Genomic DNA, 19,523 nt, shown 5'->3' on the forward strand with positions numbered 1-19,523 from the left:
GTGTGTGTGTGTGTGTGTGTGTGTGTGTGTGTGTGTGTGTGTGTGTGGTGTGTATAAGTGGGAAGCAAGAAAGCTGATTTAAAAAGGATAGAGTAAATAAGTATATACTAATACATCATTTTTTTTAAAGTCAATCATTCTCTCATGGTGTGGAGATTCTCAGACGGGCATGGCTGTTTGAGAAGCAGGTCCATCTAGATCTGTGCCTTCAGACAGAAGCTTCTCCTTTGGTGATATAGAAATGAAGTTTAGATTTTTAAAATTATTATTTTTATATTGTGTGGATCAGCACCCGAATCAATAGAACACATCCTGCTGAGCCCTAGTGAATGAGCCATTGTCGAACTTACTGTGGATTGCTCTGGGAACCCTCCCCTCTCGTGAAGGGATTTTCCATAATCCAGGCAAAGCCACCTCGAGGCTGTCTGCATAAAGCATGTGACATACAGACAAAAACTTTAATTTTCTTCTTTTCTTCCCCTTTTTAATCTTGATTTTTGTATTCCTTTGACTTTATTTCATGCTTGTCATTGAAGATAGGGTATGTCAAATCTTTTATATAAAGGAAAAGTAACGCTATGCCTAGCTCTAGCTGGGAAGTGAATAGCATGTTTGTGTACATTCAGGCACTTGGCATTTATTCTGCAAATATTTAGAATCTTAAGTTATTCAGTAGACACCACTAACTAATAGGAATACTGAAAATCATGGCATCACTGCTATGTTTGGGAGGGACATCAAGCTGCCTGCTTTACAGGTGGGAAAACAAGACAGGCATAGGAAATGGTGGTGATGAAGATAGAGTCCAGAAGTGTGAATTCTGAGCCATATGCTCTAGACCAAGATGGGCAGCCTCTTTTTGAAGGCTTGGCAGGAGCAAGAGAAAGGAAATTCCTCAAGTCCCAAGGGTGTCCTTTAAGAATTCAGGAGACAAGGCTTCTTAGACTAGGTCAAATGCATATGTCAAAACTGTCAAATGCAGCTTCCATTCAAATACTCTAGCCTGTGTGGGAAAGGGGGGAGTGACCTCTCTATTACTGATCCTTCCACTTAGACTTAACTGATATGGAGTTCTTGGCTGACTTTTTTGTTCTAAAAAGTACCAAGATTGACAGGAACTAGTCTCATGCCTTTTCTTGGTTCTAAGAAAGTGTTAAAGAGCTGTAGCTCTGTTATAAAAGACAGATGAGATATCATTAGACTAAAAGGCTCAACGACAATCTGGAACCACACTGCCCATAATGCAGCCTAATGTTCCCAGGTTTCTTCCATCATTCTCAAGGGTAGTGACAGCCTTGCTTGTAGAAGGATGCTATCCCAAGCAAACTGTTATCACTGAATCTATTTGTATAGATTATGCAAGGCAACCGTATTGAGCCTTTGCAAGTGCACTAAGTATTTCATATATGGTAATTTGGTTAATCCCTGTGGCAGCCCTCTAATCCAGGCATCACCATTAATACATTTTCAGGTGAAGAAGCCAAAGACTGTCGATCTCATGTTTTATACAGCCATGAGGCATCTCTATTTAGATTTGCATACCTGATGTGAAGTGGCTTTTGTATTGTTATAGAAGAATACTTAATGTCACAAAGTTAGTGAATGCCAGGCTGGAACTGGAAGCAAAGGTCTAATTTTTAGAACACGTTGTTTCCTCTGCTTGTTCTCAAAACCAGGGCACTGATGAAGTGAGAAGAACGGATAGGGTTGTTTTATTTATTTATTTATTTATTTATTTAGAAGATGAAAACATGCAAGAAAGAAATGGGTTCAATAATTGGGGAGGTTCTATTAATGGGCAGAGCCAAATGGATCATGTTCATGCTGGTTCAAAGATGATTTGCTGGCAGACATGTTTTCACTTAGCATTCATATGGCCTTGAGTTTGAGGTTGTTCCAGTAGCTATAACACAGGTATTACAGTAAGAAGACACAATTTATTAAATGCCAAAAGGTTGGTGAGCTATTTCAAAGTATGGTACCAGGTCTATGAAGACAACAACAGTGATGAAGAAGGTTCTTTATAGCTAGAAAGGGGGTTGGTTATAGGAGAAAGACGGAACTGAATTCTTTTTCCCGATTTCTGCCTCTGTTCATGACCTGCTTTTAAGGAGTTGTTTGGGGTACTAGATAGGCGTATAAGGCCTCCACATCCTCTCATTATTAAAAAGTAGGATTTCTCAGAGCTTATCACTACCAGTAAAAGATTCCCCTGGAAGTTTCCACTAAGTGACTCCTTAGTGGTGGGTCACAGCTATTCATCACAGTGCATGGACCATGCACAGGAAGTTAGTGTGAGAGTGGCAGGGTGTGAGATTTATAGCAAGTGAATGTGGCTGAAAGTACCTAATACTATGAGAGGCATGGCAAGTGTGAGTCCATTTGGAGTTTGAATCTCAGATTTATGACCAGCCTTTTCCATTACTCAGTGTGTGCACACTGAAGACTGATAACACTTGGAGATTCTCAATAGACCAGCAAAATGTTGGGTAATTTGGGTCTTCCTTCTATTGATCATGGATGCTTAAACCAGGAGTGACTGAAAACTTTCAGCAGCATCTCTAACAAGCGAGCTTGGGAGCTTCACTGAGATCCACGATGCAAGATAATGACCATTTCAGCCCTTCACTGCTAGTGAAAACCATTGGGTTTGCCTGTGCCATCACAAGTGGCTCCATACCTTCCCAATACCAAAGAGTCCAACTATGCCATATACCTAATGATTCTCCAGGATGTCTGGTCCTTTCTCAAATAGGAACACTATCATTCTTCTACCCCAACAGCCTTTTCAACACTTCTCTTTTGGAGTAGTCTGAAATCTTGTTTGCTCTCCTACACTTTGTATGTGAGGTTGGCCATTCTTGGGAAGACAGCTTTGTCTAAATCAGTGCCTGAAGCCAGGCTTCCTCCAAGCACAGGGACTGAGATGGACTTAGAGGTGGATATATGGAGAGGAGATACTTCTTTGCTCATCAAAGATGTTGCTTTAAGGACCAATGGCAACAAGGGACTCAGCTTTTGTTTTCCTTCTTCGGTCTTCCACTTTTCCTATTCCACAGCTGTCCCCTGCACTTCCACAAACTTTCCCTCCTGTCCTTTCTCCCATGTGATGTGCCATTTCTCCATCTCACCACCTCCTCTCATGTTTCTGGAGGAAAAGCATGATTGGGAGTGTTTGGAGTAGCAGTGGCAAAGCTAACCTCTATAGTGATGAGTCATTTCAGATACTGGAAGCAGGTCAGTGATGCCACCAGTGGCAGCTCTAGAAGTGACAGAAGAAAAAAAAAAACCACCCTCTGTCCTTTTGGTAGCTTTTACTATATTGCAGACACTTGTTTTACCACATCCCCAATCTTGGTAGCTTTTACTATATTGCAGACACTTGTTTTACCACATCCCCAATCTTACAAATGATGTAAATGAGCAACAGGATGCTTAGAGAAATTACAGCTTGTCTAAATCCATAGTGAAGTGATATAACAGGATTTAGGGCTACAGCTATTTAGACTTTAACAGTCTAAATCCTCTGTCACCTAAGATGGCTTCTTCATTCATCTGTGTAGTAAGTCCAGAGTTGAAAGATGTGCACAGGCAAGTGAGGAGAAGATTGAAGGCAGAGATCATTGGGGAATTGGCATGCTTCCTTGTTCAAGCTGGAATTTTTCATATTCTCTCTCCTCTCCAATAAATCCATTAAGAGCCAATGAGTCAATAGTTGTTGAGTAGAGCTCACTGAAACTAGTCACAAACATTTGCATCTGGTTCTCACCAGTTCTATTTATACATTGCTTTGTGCTTTCTCACAGCCACTGAAGGAGTGAGATTTTCTCTAAGGAAGGTTGTCATCGTGGTCAATCTTTGTGCCTGGGAAACCAGGGCATGAGTGATCAGCATCTAGCAGTTTCTACATGAAAGCGGAATGAATTAATCACACCAGCCTACTAAAGACCTTAGCTGCCTTCTGTTTAATTGAGATGATCTCAACTGGGATACCTTGCCCTTGCCTTGACCAAAGTCCAACTGGGGTCTATCGCTACTCCATTGTGTTGCAGATTATAATAGAGTATGACTCCTTATTTTTAATAAAGTATCTAGAAGAAAATGTAGTCATCAAGACCATTAAAGTCCTTCACCCCAAAATAAGTACAAACTCTAGACCAAGAAGAGGTCAAAAGAGATAGATTTGGATCCAGATGTTTCCAGGAGCTGTGTTAAATTATAGAAGAGGAACAGAAGATGGAGGTGGTGAAAAAAGCTGATCTTCCTTAAGTTATACTAAGTGAATGGTAATTTCCTATGAGCATAATAAAAGATTATTAAATAGTCAAATGAAATTTTAAGCATACTATAAATTACTCCTGTGCCAAGCAATATGAACTAGTGCCTAACTCATATTTAGGAATACAAGGCATAGGTAATGAGGCAGGAGATGTCATTTAGGATTAGCTGGATTTGCTGAATGACAGCATCACATAATTTAATATGTTGTAGAACAAGAAATCAACTTGGTTCCAGTCTATTCAATTTTTAAAGGAGTCATTTGTTTTTAAGATTCCAATAATGACAGGTATGACTCTTCACCAATAAAAGCTAGTACCTTACCCAGTCTCTTTGGGAAGAGATAACTAGCAAACACTCCTTAGTTTCAGTCTGGGAAGCATGGCTGGGGTCAGGGTGTAGCTGAGTGCTTCACAGAGAGTTGCTGTCTACTCTCAAGTGTACACTCCCCTGAAGTCAGGCAGTGTTGGTAATTCACCTGGATTCCCCTGGTCCCCCACATGCTCTTGGAACCTAAGGCAAGTGTGCTTTTGTATCCAATGAACATACCTGCTCCTCTTTGAGTGATTTGCAGTGGTGGTGGTAAAAGGTATAGAACTCAGTGTCCCCACTGCAGGTGAGGTCAGCTCTCAGGACTTTACATGCTTGCTTTCTTTATCCTTCCCTGCTCTCTTCTTAGCTCTACTTTCTAGAGATGTGAGGTTGTTGAATTGCACACACTGCCTCCCTTGGCTAAGGACAACCTTTCTATGCTCCTGCTACATCATCTATGCCCTGTGTCTCTAAATGTGAATTATACTCTAGCTGTCTGTGAGTTTTCCTCTCTCATTGCTAACAGTCTCACTCAGAATTCCATCCCTCCAAATGTAGGGTTGCCTGCAGAATAGAGAAACATCATTTCATCATCTGCATTCAAGGTGAAAAGAAATGGAATATATTTCTACAAAAATAATGCTGATAATAGAGTACAATTTCCCGGGTAATGTTCACCATGGTGGCATCCCACCTCCTTGCATGCAGTCATGAGAATAAGTCTTTGCCTTGTGACCCCTTCCAATAATAAGTAGTGTTTCTTTCCTCTTTGAGATGAAAAGAGAAGTCTTTCTCCAATAGTAACTAGAACTCATAGACCATGTCTAGCTTTCAATCCTTTGAGTACACAGTTCTGTGTACTTCACAGACTCTGAAGATTAATTGAGTCTCAGACAATGATCTTGACAGTGTAACTCTTCCCAATCATTTTCCTCTTCCTCGCTCTCATCTTCCTGTCCTCCACCATAAGTTTCTTTGTATACTGTCACTGCACCAAGAATCAGGTCCCTCCCTTATATTCAGCTCTCAGTGGAACAAAAAAGAGATGCTATTGAGAAATCCATGTATTATACACAAGAGGGTAATGATACACCAGTCTGATCTTTTGGCTCTAGTTAGGAGTTGGCCATAATATAAATAGTGATTCATTTTTGCTCTTCAGAAGTTCAAAATAAAAGATTTGCTAAACAGTCAATCAAAGAAATCACTCATCACATATTTCCCTTCAGGATTCATTCACACACCAATACTTTCAACAACTATTTCTCAGCATCTGCTATGATGAATTCCCAAGAGTCAGAGGAAATCAGGATGGACCAAGCCCCTGTTATCATGGAACTGAGAGTCTGGTGGTATAATCAGACATTAAGTTGTTAAGTAGAGTAGTCTAAATGCTACCAAGGAGAAATTCAGTTGAAAGTGAATGATACCTGATGGACAGGATTGCTGTGCAGGGATTGACAAATAATTATCTATGTATGTTACAAGAACATGGGACACTCAGACAGTTTATGGAAAACCATGTGGAAGCAGGAGCAAAGTTTCAGGTTAGTGACTATATTCATCTGTTTGGGTTATTATGACAAAATACTATAGATTGGGTTGTTTAAATACAATCAATTTATTTCTAATCATTACCAAGACCATGAAGTTCATGACAAAGTTATCGCAAGGTAGGTTTCATTCTGAGACATCTAGTAGACTACATTGTCCTTATAATCTTGCCATGTACTCATATAACCTCTTCTGTATGTATGTGAAGGGAAAGGGAAGAGAAGGAGGGCGGGGGAGGAAAAGGGAGGGGAGGAGATGGGAAATATTGGACATTTCTTCTCATCAGGCATTAATGCCATCAAGCATGCTTTGCCATCATGGTTTTTTTCAAAATATTATCACTCTGGAGGTGTGGGCTTCAACATATGAATTTGGGGACACACTGTCCATAATAGCTGCATCTTTCAACACCATTGAATTGTGTGTCTATATCTAAAATATGTGGGAAATGTCAAGGTAGAAAGTCTCTCCCTTCTTCTCCTTTGCCTTGAGTACTTTCTTTGTACTTCAGATTCAAAGGTCATTTAAATATACTACAGAAGCAAAAACTGGGCTGTTTATTGGATTTGAAAAAGATTAAAACATGAGAGAAAATGCTATGGAGCTAGCAGTACAAAAATGATCAATTTTATGTTAGTTTCTGTGGTACATGGAGAAAAACTAGTTGTGACATAAGGAACAACTGAAGAAAGCTGAAAACGAGTTTGAGCCTAGCTATATCTCTTGTTTATGCTCAGAGGCATGGGGGTGTTAACTTAAGAAGGGACTTGTAAAAAGAATTGTTTGGGGCAAGGTCAAAGGGCTAGTGAGTTGAGGCTAGCCCACTTTCACTGGTGTTAGATATCACTGCTTTGGCAAAGGAATGCTGGCTTGTGAGAGGACTCGGAAGGCAATGCTGAGTCTGTGCATGTCTGGGCTCAACTGATTGGAGAAAAATAATTCCTCCAAAAGGAATTGTTTGTATGATGAATTTATGGAAGTTGGGTGCTAAGCATTGACTTTGGCCTCTAAACCAGGTTCTCCTTTTTGGTAATAACATCTAGATTTCCTTATGGCCAACAATTTCTTTCTTATTTGGTATACTCTACTACAGACAGCATCCTCAAGAAAGGTCCACAGGATGACCTTCCAGGGCTTGGCAACTTGGAGTCAGCAAATAGAGACAAAAGAAGCTGAAGGTCACTTAATCCATGAAGGAAACCCTTTGAGAAAGGCTCTCTAGAAGGCCGAGTTCTTGGTGCCACTTCTTTGGGGTTTTCTTTTCTTTTCCATTGTCTTTCTGAATGTAATAGTGTGTGCACAGCCACATGTAATAGAGCTTTGTTGAGATGCAAATTCACATACCATACCATTCCCCAATTTGAAGTATAAATGGTTTTCAGGAGATTCACAGAACCATGTACTTGGCACTATAATCAATTTCAGACATTTTCAAGCCCCTCACAAAGACACTGCACCAAATGTCAGTTGCTCTCCACTTCTTGTGGCTCTCCATCCTTCAACAACTGGCCTTCATTGGGCTTTCTCACTCTGACTCTTCTGGACACTGTACAGAAATGGCCTTGTATTATAGGCCCCTTTGGTTTCCACACCATGTGTCTGTCCTAGTTCTGCTCATGCTACCCTGTGGTGCCAGGCAGCCTTCCTTTTTTGGCTGTATAGTGTTCTATTCTATGAAGAAAATGTATTTTATTTTCCATCCATTCATGCATACATAAGAATTTGGGCTGTACTCTCTTACTTGTTTTCATAAGTTATGGAAGACCCCCCAGTGAATTCCTCTTTACTCACATTAGGCAGGCTATGTTTCCACTGTGTAATGAGGGATAATCTCTAACAGATCAATTTTTCTCCACAACTGTCCATATGTAATGTGTATGTCAAGTTCACTGACTCTAGGATTCAGAGCCCAGCCCTGGGCCTCATTCAGCCTTAACCTTTATTCTTGTGACTTTCAGGGTTTCAGGCTTAGCATAATCATTGATTCAACAGATCAGAATTTAGGACTAGGAGAATGTCTTGAGTGTCTACTGCTCTGTTATTACTATCTCAGAGGTCTCCTATGAACTCCAAAGGCAATATTCCTGGTCTACCTCAGAGTCCATCCTAAGTAGAAACGCTGGGCCAGAATTCCATTTTCATTTTTAATTCTTTTAGCTCCTTCTCAATAATGATTTGTCTGTTGATACTTCCAAATTTTAATGCTCTCTCTTCAACAACCTTGTAACTTAACAGTATCATGCTCTACAGGCCTTCAGTGTAAGTTTGGACCTTTTTATTCCCTCATACAAGCCAATTATCTGTATAGGTGTCTACTGTACTTGAAAGTCATTCTGTGAGAGGCAAGACATGTGACCTCAGTTTGTTACATCTGCAGAATGGGAGTGTGGGAGTGTTTGGACAAGTCACTGAGATTTCAACTTTACTTAGCAACAAAACTAGCTCTTCAAAGGTTCTTGTAGGTGGAAGCTCAAAACATAGGTGAGGCTGAGTAAGAGAAAGTTGCCCTCTTCCTTTTAGACTTAGAATATCTAGATACTTTGGGATGTGGTGTCATAGTATTCTCTAGTGTCTGTAGACTGAGCAACTTAGGGTTCAGGAAGGTACTGTCACATGTAGAGGAACAGGTACAAAAATATCTCTGGAGTAAAATCATCCTCTCTTGTAGGGTTTTCTTTAAGGTGGGTATAAATGTATGTGGTGGTAGTTTGAAGGAGAAATGGATCAGAAGACAATCTTGGATTTGAGAACAAAGAAGCAACACCAGGAGTTGGAGTATCCATGATGTCATTCAATCCAGAAAGGGATGTTGTGTTTGGAACATGGAAAGACCTGAGTGTGCTGAGGAAAATGTGAATCCCTGGTTGATGGATTACAATTACTAAATTAATTCTGATGCAACCACATATCACTGTACAATGAGGGAAATAGCAAGGAGAGTGAATACTGACTTGCAGTCATTTCTGCTACTGCCTGTGTGGAAGGTGCCATTGTCTATCAAGGGAATTGTACCCACCAGGAGCAACAGCAGTCTTCAATGGTGTAGAAGAGACACTAGTGAAAAACAACGGTTGAACTGATGAGAAAGGCTAGGGGAATTTAGCTTGTCAAGGGCAGAAGGTGTGGGAAGCTGCCTCTGACTTGCACAGCAAGCCACATTCTAGTTCCTCTCCATATTACCCAGCCTTAACACTCAAGCTTTGTGTGAACCAGTCCCCAGATCCATAGCAAAACCAGCTTAGCAAATGCCCTACTAGCTACAGAGCTTTCTTAGTAACAGCTGAGCAGAGCATATGAAGGATGCTTATCTACATAGCCCAGTTCAGAAACCCATGCTGCACTATGTATGTTTCTGAGCGGTCCAGAAAGGTATATCATGTCTGCTGGCCTTTTGTTTTACTAATCTAGGGCAAGCGGAATTCAGAGTGAATCAGTGTGGCCTCTAATAATGCTGGCAGTCTCTATTTTTTTTATTATTCTGCCCAGTTGTGTGTAGAAATAAGAGTTGGTCAGTCTGAACACACATAGATGCTGCTCTATTCTCAGCCTGCCATAATACATATGAATTGATATGATGTGGCCACCACAATTCCTTGATCCATGGTTCTTCATTTACTCTTCAGTGATACACCGAGGAGGATGACTTGGACTATACTAATGTAGCAAAATCTGGCATCTCCCAAACGCTAGTGATTCCTAATGATAAAGTTTTCCATTCACTCTACATGTTTGCTGCACATTGGTGGGTCAGCTCTCCATTATCACTCAGAGATTTAAATTCTATTGGTGTCATGCCAAGAGCTATAGAGTGGTCTTTCAATGTAATGATTAGGCCTGGGTGTGAGACTCTTTATTTCTGTTCACAATACAAGGACCACAGTTCTTCTGAAGGCCCCACCCATCACAAGAAGACCAGGAGAGGCCATCTTCCCATGGGCCAGTAGGAAGGACTGGGGAAATGTGATAAACAGCGCTAATGACCAAGATAAATGGAGAGAATATGGTTTTAGAGGCAGGAAATCTTAAGCTTTCGTTTGAAGGTTCTATCCTTCCTAGATATGTATGTTATAATGAGCAAAGTATTTGAGTTGATAACCTTCAGTTTTGTCATCTGGGAAATAAGAACCTCACAGCTTCCTAGGAGATCTAAAAGTATTGGGTGCAGAAAACAGCGTCCCCAAAAATTAGTTCTCCTTTTTCCTGCTAAATATCTTACTGCAGGTAAATATTTTGATTTATATTTAGAGTCAGGTTCTCTCTGTGTAGCTGAGGTTGACCTGGAATTCACTATATACTGGGACTAGCTTTAACTCATATCAAATTTTCTGCCTCTGGCTCCCAAGTACTAAGATTACAGGAAAGTGTAAGCACATGGTTTGCAGGTAATTATCATGCTAGTTACTTTCAACCTGAAGGTTAAATGCAGATAATGAGTTCACTAGGTTTTATTTTCCAAATCCCACAAGGGATATTTGTAGCTTGATGAGCAAAGTTCAATTGAATAGACAGGCTTAGGATATTTGTGGAGTGAAGCCCCACAAATAGTTACCAGGATTTCTACTCCCTAATTTAATATGGTTGTGGAATTTCCACCTTTTGACTGTTGGCTATACCTAGCGATGGAGTGTCACTTCCAATATATTTTGTAAGACACTGGGATTTTCATCTTTCTGCTAATGTCCCTTCCTTGCCTTGCCTCCAGACTACTCTGTAGACATGCTGTCATATTGGAGAGGCCCATGTTGTAAGAAGCTGAAGTCAGCATATAGAGAGTAGCTACAGAGGAACTGAGAGCTCCTTTTCTAAAGCCTGCATTGAAATGCATCTCATTACAGGGACCATAGTAGTGGACCCTTCCCCCAGTCTTCAGATGATAGGAAACCATGAGCCAGAATCACACAGTTATATGTCTGATTTCTAACTAACAGAATCCAAATTAACAGTTTAATGTTAACAAGCTTTAGGTTAACTTGTTATGTAGCAATAGATAGCTGATACAGAGCTCTATACCAAGCCATGCTCCAGGTATAGAAATCAAGATTGATGGAGGAGCTTACTACTTTCCTTCAAGAGTCAATCATCTGTCACCATACATTACCACTAAGTCCTTCTTTTATGGCAGGACAACTCTTGCTCTGAACATGCTTGAGTGAGCCATCCTAGAACACACATGTGCCTTTCTTGGCCTCTGATTTCTTCTGCCTCTGCTTTGTTAAGAACTGAGCACATTTTGTTTTCAACTCTTATTGAAGTTCTTTATTGAAAGACAATTTGGTATGGTTGTAAAAATCAGAGATACTGGAGGTTGATGTAGTCCCACTCATAAAGGCACACACTTTAGCGGAAATTATTTAGACTGACACCATCTTGTATGTTGTTAAGGAATAAATAGCACTTGGGGCTGTGTGAAGACCAAATGAGCACACCAGGTGCAAGCCTTTGGTTGCCTTTGCAGCCTATCTCATAGCCTTTGGCTGACAATGGGGCATTGTGGATGCTACGCATCATTCACCTCAGACTCAAGCCTCACATTACAGGCAGTATATAGCAAGCATCCATACATCTCAATGCTGTTCTGCTTTCATCAAATGACATCAATCTGAATTAGTAAACTACGGACAGCCAGAACCATGGACGATCACAAATTCAGCTCTTGCCTTCATCTATAAACCCTTTCTGTAGGGAGGTCTTCTTTTCTTAATTTATGAATAGATTTGAGATTTCTGTCATTTTCATCTCCCACTGGCTTTTACATGCCACTCAGTTCTGGTAGGAAGAAAGTTCTTTATCATAATTCTTTTTTTAGATTTATATATTTAATGTATATGAGCACCCTGTTGCTGACTCACGAGAAGAGGGTGTCGGATCCAATTACAGATAGTTATAAGCCACCAGGTGGTTGCTGGGAATTGAACTCATGACCTCTGGAGGAGCAGACAGTGCTCTTTAACTGCTGAACCATCTCTCCAGCCCCAAAATAATTCTTAAAACTTAGGTAATTAACGCCAACACCTTATGACCTGTACACAACCCATAAAAGGCAAAGCCACACAGAAAATATCTTAAGAGTATTGATGAGATTATTAACTTGAGAATGTTTTTATTTTCATGAACATCTATGGTCTGTGGTAAAACAGACTTATTAAAGCAGCTCTGGGGATTTTGGGGAGGACTTACAATGAAAGCCAGTACAATAATGCTGAAAGCAGAAAGGAACAGAAATTGAAAGGGAAAAACATGAGAAAGAAGGTCTGCTGGGTGTCTCTAATTAAAAGGCAGCCAGATAATAACTTAAGAAACTTTTGGATTATCCTCAGACCTCTGGTGCATTCACAATTTACATTAATGGGCAACACTAGGTTGTTTGGGTTATATTTTTTCAGCCTGCACAGAGGTTGATAGAAAGTAGCATGTAACTTTTGTTCCTCTGGAACAGAAGGGTTGATGAAGGGAAGCTGGAGCAAATAAGGTGAGGTAGACCTAGAACAGCTGGATTGGTGTAAGAGGCAGGAAAATGATTTCCCCAAGGCTTCCTTGTCCCTCTTAGGGTACTACTCCCCACTTTCAGAATTATCTACCTCTCTGGGAATCATATCTGGCAAATATTTACTGCTCACTATTATGTAAACATCTATGTTATTTTAAATGTATTACAACATTTATTTAGATTTATTGTGTTTTGAGAGTGGTTCAGAAATAAATGTAATTTTCCCTTGCAGTTCTGTGAAGATAAATGACTTAGAGAATCTCATGTTCTATTTCTGGCCGAGGTGCCGTCGGCACAGTTGATGCTTGCCTTATGCAGCCCATCTCTGTAGGTCTCCTCTGTGCCAGCAAGACTTGTGCTCCACACTCCGCAAATCTATGTAACCTCACCTAAACCCAATACTCTTTGTTTTTCACTCTTTAGAAAGAGCAATATGAACTACAGTTTCCATGATTGTATCTTTCATTCCCATTAGAACTGAACTTGACTGATGTTTCAACAGCATCTTTTGAGATGAACAGCTTTCTGCCTGGTTGCTGTGCTAGAATTGAGGCTAACGTGTGTGTGTGTGTGTCTTCTTGGGTCCTTTCTATGTTTAGAATGCCCCTGACTCCTAAGGTCTTTCCATCACCTTGAATACTTCTTTCATTCTGTACAAAATGACAATAAAATTCTTAGGCTGTCCTTACTGGGCCTCCATTCCTCTAGTTTTGTGGAGTGCTGAACATTTATCATCTACCATCAACTCATCCCTTCTCTGACATCTACATCCCAGTTTTCCTCTGGGGGAAAAGTGCTTTTCCACACTTATTGTCTACATGTAGACTGAGATGAAGTTGTGCTTGGCTCTAGTACACAAAGACCCATGTATCAAAAGCGTGGGCCCTGGGGTAGTGTTGCTAAGAAATGTGGCTTGTGGGAGGAAGGTCTTTCAGCTATTATGGGCATGATCCCTAAACAGGACTATGGGCCCAGTAGTCTTTTTTTTTTTTTTTTTTTTGCCTTATGGCCTGTGATGTCAACAGTTTACCTCTAGCATTCAACCTGTCATGATGCCTAAAGATTGGGACTAGCCAATCTTGGACTGAAACTTCCAAAATTATGAGCCAAAGTAAACCATCTCTTTATGTAAGTTGTGGTGACAGAACGCTGACTGATGCATGCTCACTGGGAGCTTGGCCAAAGTGCATGCAGATCAGTGCATTACCTGGTCTTGTCTACAGTGAGTGGCTCCATGGTGGCCTGAGTACTTTCCCACAGCTAATGAGACACGATGAGGGTTTTGCTGAGACTTGATTGCAAGAGACTTTGCTTTTCTTATTGCTGTAGAAAACTCAAGAGGATTTAAGGGCTGGAGCAGTACCACCACCTGGCTTATCACATGATGAAGAAGAAAGCACCATGCCTGAATGCACAGCACAGAGATCAAGAATGAAGGTACCTGGAACACAGAATGGTGGTTCAGAACCCTAAAGCCCATGAAACTTAAAGCTGGACTGGGTTTGAAAGTTTTTATATTGCAAAAAAGAGAAGTACATCGTAATTAAGATAATCTGAAGGAATTTTCTGTCACTTGAAGCAGGGGAATCTTTTCTACCATGTTTGTGGGAAGATTTTTTTATGGCAAGATATGTAGTCATCTAAAAGCTCAAGGGAACTGAAGAACAGTGCAAAGGAGAGTCTTTCTCATTGGCCCTGGTCCCACTAACTAAAGACAATGAAGTTGAGAGTGAGGGTAGGCAGCTGGTACATGTGTTCACATAGTTGCTAGGGTCAAAGGTATGGACATAGTCACACTAGACATCTCTTGTCACCTCATCCCATCCAGACTAGAATGGATGCTCCTTTTTCAGGAAGGTGAGAGTCTTTCAGGCTTCTTTCCAAATACTCTCAAGTACCCACCATGCTGAGCAAACCTCCCTCCATACTCTTTCTTTTATTCTTTCTACTCAGTTTAGATTAACTTCTTTAATTATTTTCTTTTAAACTATACCAAGAATGCATAAAAACACAAAATCACAGACATTATATACCTTTTATTTAAGTTAAACAAATGCTAATATTTTTGACATTTCCCCTGTATATTTCTTTTATATTAAAAAGCAAAAAGTTGAACCTGAATCCTGACTGACAGCCTTTCCTAGCTTTTCACCTGATTCCCATTCTACACAGTGGCACAGTGGTAAGTACAGCCTTAAGTGTGGTTGTGTTTTTCTTCCCACTACCTTGTATATTCAATACTTGAATAATAGGTGCTTTAGTGTTGAACTTCACGGTTTTCCATCATTAGCACTGTGCACATCCTAATTGGAGCTTGCTTTTCTCACTCAGTGTGGTGTCTTGGGATTTGTGGAGACTGGTGATAGTTTAGCTAGCTACAGACAGCTAGTATGATGGCTCTCTTACTGCCTCGGCATGACTCCATCCTGCAGTACTATGCGTGTTGAGAAGCCAACTTCCAGTTCAAATTCTTTCCAGGCAAGTCCCTTGTGATTAGTTTTTATCTGCTCTAAAATAAAAGTGTGTGGGTTTTTTTGGTCTTGTTTTGTTTTGTTTTATGATTCTGAAGGGTTTTGATTATTTGGATTATTTAGATATTCTGGGTAATTATTTCACACTCACCCCAGAAGTTATTTTGTTTCTTGAATCCATAGATTCATCAGTGCTAGGATACCGTGACCTACACAGCGTTGCTTCTCCCTTGTTCTTACACCGTTTCTTCCTGAGGGTGCTGTCGGATACATGTACTCTACAAACTGCACACTCTTAGCTTACTGCAGTCTTTATGTGACATCACTGCTGTTGTCTCCTGTCCTCTACATTTTTTCCAACTCACTAGTTCTCTCTTCAGGGATGTTTGAACTATTAATTTGTCTGCTCACTGAGTTTTTGTCCGCTACTTTTTTTTCCACATTGAGAAGCTGTTTACTGTGCTTCTCCATGGTTGCGTTTTCTGGGTTTATTAAGATTTTAATCTCTTTGTTGGCTTAAATGCCTCTATTTATATTTTCAATAATTCTCAATATACTGGTTACATTTTTTTCTTCACAAACTTCAGCTTACAGAAGTTTAACTGCCATGAGGTGTGTTTGGCCCACCATTGACAGGTGTTCTCACTTACGTTAGAAACCCTGTGGCTTCCCTTTTTAATACAGTTCTGGTTTACCTCCACTGCACATCCTAGGAGTGTAACTGTTGGAGAATCAATTTTTATGATGGATTTTATGATATATTTTCATTTCATGGTTCCCTATACCTCTCTAGAAATATAAAATTAGACTTTAAACCTTCAGGGCATGTTTGCACCTTAAATTGTATGTCCTGTAATAACAGGTGCTATACCAGGTTCTGTGTCAGTATCACAGTCTAGAACTATATTACAATACTGTTACTCACAATTCATTTCACTAGTAAGAAATCTTTTATTTTATTCTTGTAACTCCAGGTGCTACAGTGTGGCTTATCCATTAGTGACATCTTTGGAACAGGAATGCATGTTTTGTACAGGTGCTCTAAGGAAAGACACATTTTGATCCTTAGTGCTGTTTGCTTGAGAGATTCATGCCCGCTTGCTTATAAGTGAGAAAAACTTAAAACTGTTCTGGAGACATTTTCTTCACACAGCTCTGAGAGGGTGGGTGCTGTAGGCAGAGTGGGCCTGGGATGGTACAACAAGCACAGACGGGAAGACTCAAGTCTGACAGATGAGGTGTTCTGTACTAATATCCAAGGTTAAGAGGATTTAAGATTCTTATATTTAAAAAAAATGGTTTGTGGTGCTAACTTAGCAAAAGAAATAAATGTCAACTACTGTTATTTTTTCAATAGATAAAGAGGAAGCTGGGGAAGGGATTGGGAGTGGGAGAGAAGGATGGGAAGAGTGAAGGAGCGAAGAAGAGGAGAGAAAAATTACAACTCTGTAAGCTATTGTCAGCAGACTCCCTGATCTTTAGCTCTAAAACCTCTTGTTCAGCATTAGTGCTAGACTATAGCAGAAACTAGTCCCCTCCAGGAGACCCACCTGTCTCTGCCTCCCAGGCCACGGGTCCCAGAGATCTGAACTCATGTCCTCATGCTTTCAACACAAAAACATCTCCCCAGTCCTCTATGTCTAATCATGCAACAGTGCTGATAGCCCACAAAAGACCCCCGACCCTCTATGCTTCTGCCCCATGGTCACATTGTATCTTGGTGCCAAGTGGAAGCGAAGTGGCAGTGGTTGATGGAAATGACATACAGCACAAGAGCTAGGCAGTGCTGAAGGGAGCCAGTGCCTACATTCCTGTTATAGCCTTAAAGTCCTTGAACCATATGACCTACTGTTTGGCCTGCATAATAAACTTTAACAGTGGCCATTGCTGGGGACCAGAACCTCCCTCCCCACCTCTGTGCTGTTATTTCCTCTTTCCTTTTTTGCCGAACAAATTACCTTTCCCAGCAATGCCTCTCTGCTGAATCTGCAGGATGTGCCTGATAGTAATCTTCATTTTAAATTTAAAGCTCTCTAAAATTTCATTGTGAAAACAATGTTCTCCACATGGTCCTTTATCACTAGAAAAATGTTACATGGATACACAGCCTCTTAAAGCCTCAGACCAGGAGAGCCATAAGAATGTCCCCATGTTGATGTATGGGGGAGAGGCAGCATTTAAAAGACTGAGCATCCTCTGATGAAGACATATGAAAGGATGATAAGGGCCTCGAGACTTGGATCGAGTACACATGGGCTTCAGACTTGACAGTAATAAATCAGAGTCTCAAGAAACTCATTTAACCCATATGGTCCTGCAGGATCTCTCTACCTGCCCTTCCTATGTGAGAAGGAATCCTAAGAAAGGTTAAATTTTTTTGCCTCCTATTATTTAAACAGAAGAGGGTCAGATATGCCCCAACCTGGTTGTCCTGGCAACCTGAATGTAGTCAGATGATCTAATCTTAGCCAAATGACTGATCTCATCCAGGACTTCAACATAAAGCAGATGATGTTACATCACATGGCTAATTAGGAATTGTTTGTTCATCCTGCTTTGAGGATCGGTGATGTGACCAGAAAAGGTGGCAATAGCAATGCCCAACTTCAAATTCTAGTAGTTTGTGACATGTTGGTTCCTGCGTACATTTTATTACAATGTATCCATTGGATTCAGTGTGATATGTCAGCACATACTGATAAAATATGATTTCCCGTCTCTCCGTTTCCATCCTTCTTTATGGGCGAATAATATTTCATTGTGTACACAAATCACTTTTCCTTTATTCATCTGTTGCAGGAATCTGTTGTTTTATATCTTAACCACTGTGCATAGTGAAGCAATAAATATGAGTGTGCAGCCATCCCTTTGATATACTTGTAGCATTTCTTTGAATATATACCCAAGGATGGGTGGATTCTATTGTAGCCATATTTTGAATATCCAGCCTCTATGTGAGGCCTCTGATAGTGGTATTTTTCTGCTTCACTACTGTTTCTGTAGTTTTTAACACCAAATCCCAGCAGCAGAAGTCTAAAATTCCCATTAAAACCTCATGAATTGCTGTGTGCAAGGACCTTCTATACACCTAGTCTCATTGTCCTCTGAACAGACACCCCCCAAGATGGGGATACCTCATTAACTCTGCTGCCCTGATAAGAACAAATGAGTAGAAAGGGATGGACTACAGTCTCAGAGTGACACATTCAGACTGGATCGGGGCAGAGCTTGTGGTTTCTCTGTCACCAATTGCCATGGTGTCTGGGATCGAACTGAGATCATGACCTTGAAATGGAGAGAACTAAGTGCTGGGATTACAGTTCCAGGTCACTGGGAAAGCAGGTGGAGGTGATCTGAACTCTAGACCAAAGTCATTCCATTATCTATACACTCTCCTTCCAACGGATTTCTTTAATTAAATTTACATGCTGCTTGGTTTAATGCTTATTTCCACATGTGGCAAAGAACTATAGAAAAAGACATTTATGAGCCATATTAAAATAATTCAAGAAATCTTTGCTCAGGGTTTTCGAAAGTCATGCACACAGGAAAGTCTTCAGTCCTGCCTTTATACTCTAATGATCTATTCAAGTTATAGCACCTACTGAAACAGCAACCATGATTTAAACATCTCATTGTATGTAATTAATGGTGATTTTGGAGACTCTTTAATTATCTCAACAAGCTCCACAACCATCTCAATGTTCTTTCCTCAGTCCCCATCTTGCCTGCCCTCTGCTCTTGTGGAGCCCTGTGATGTAATCACATCCTTTAACATTCTTGGCAGCCTGTCAACTGTTGGTACAGGAGAAAGCCAGGCAAGCAGGGGAATGGGGAAACAGGCAGAGAGGAATTAGTAGCAGGTAAAATGAAGTAAGAAAGAACGGATTTCTGTGGACTGTACAAGCAGCCAAGGGTGAGAAGAACAAATCCATTATGTATTCCAAAATGTGACAGCAGGGCTAGATGGATGGGGTCATCAGGAGGTATTTCATTTCATATCATCTCTTTCATTAAGCAAAATGATTAATAGCTTCAATCAGGGGTGTGTTCATGTCAATACAGGCATGGAGATTTAGGTTTAGAAAGGAACACAAACTTATATTTAGATAGCACTCTACAGTTTGTGAAGTGAGGTGGCTAGAGCAGTCAATCACTTCCTTTTACATATGGGCCAAACATCTTATCACCATAATAAGAAATAAATCATTATGCTCCATTTCAGTATGGGATGTCTTTAGAGCACATCAGTGGAGCAGGACCTACTAGGCTCCTCCTGTCTTCCTTAGTGGCTAGATAATACCTGCTTGCTTAGAAGCTCTCAGTTCATCCTAGGGTTGAAAAGTTGCAGTTTGCTATGCGCCTGATCCCAGGTATGTATGTATGTATGTATGTATGTATGTATGTATGTATGTATGTAT

Source organism: Grammomys surdaster, unplaced genomic scaffold (assembly GCF_004785775.1).
Source record: "Grammomys surdaster isolate TR1022 unplaced genomic scaffold, NIH_TR_1.0 364, whole genome shotgun sequence".
NCBI classification, from domain to species: domain Eukaryota; kingdom Metazoa; phylum Chordata; class Mammalia; order Rodentia; family Muridae; genus Grammomys; species Grammomys surdaster.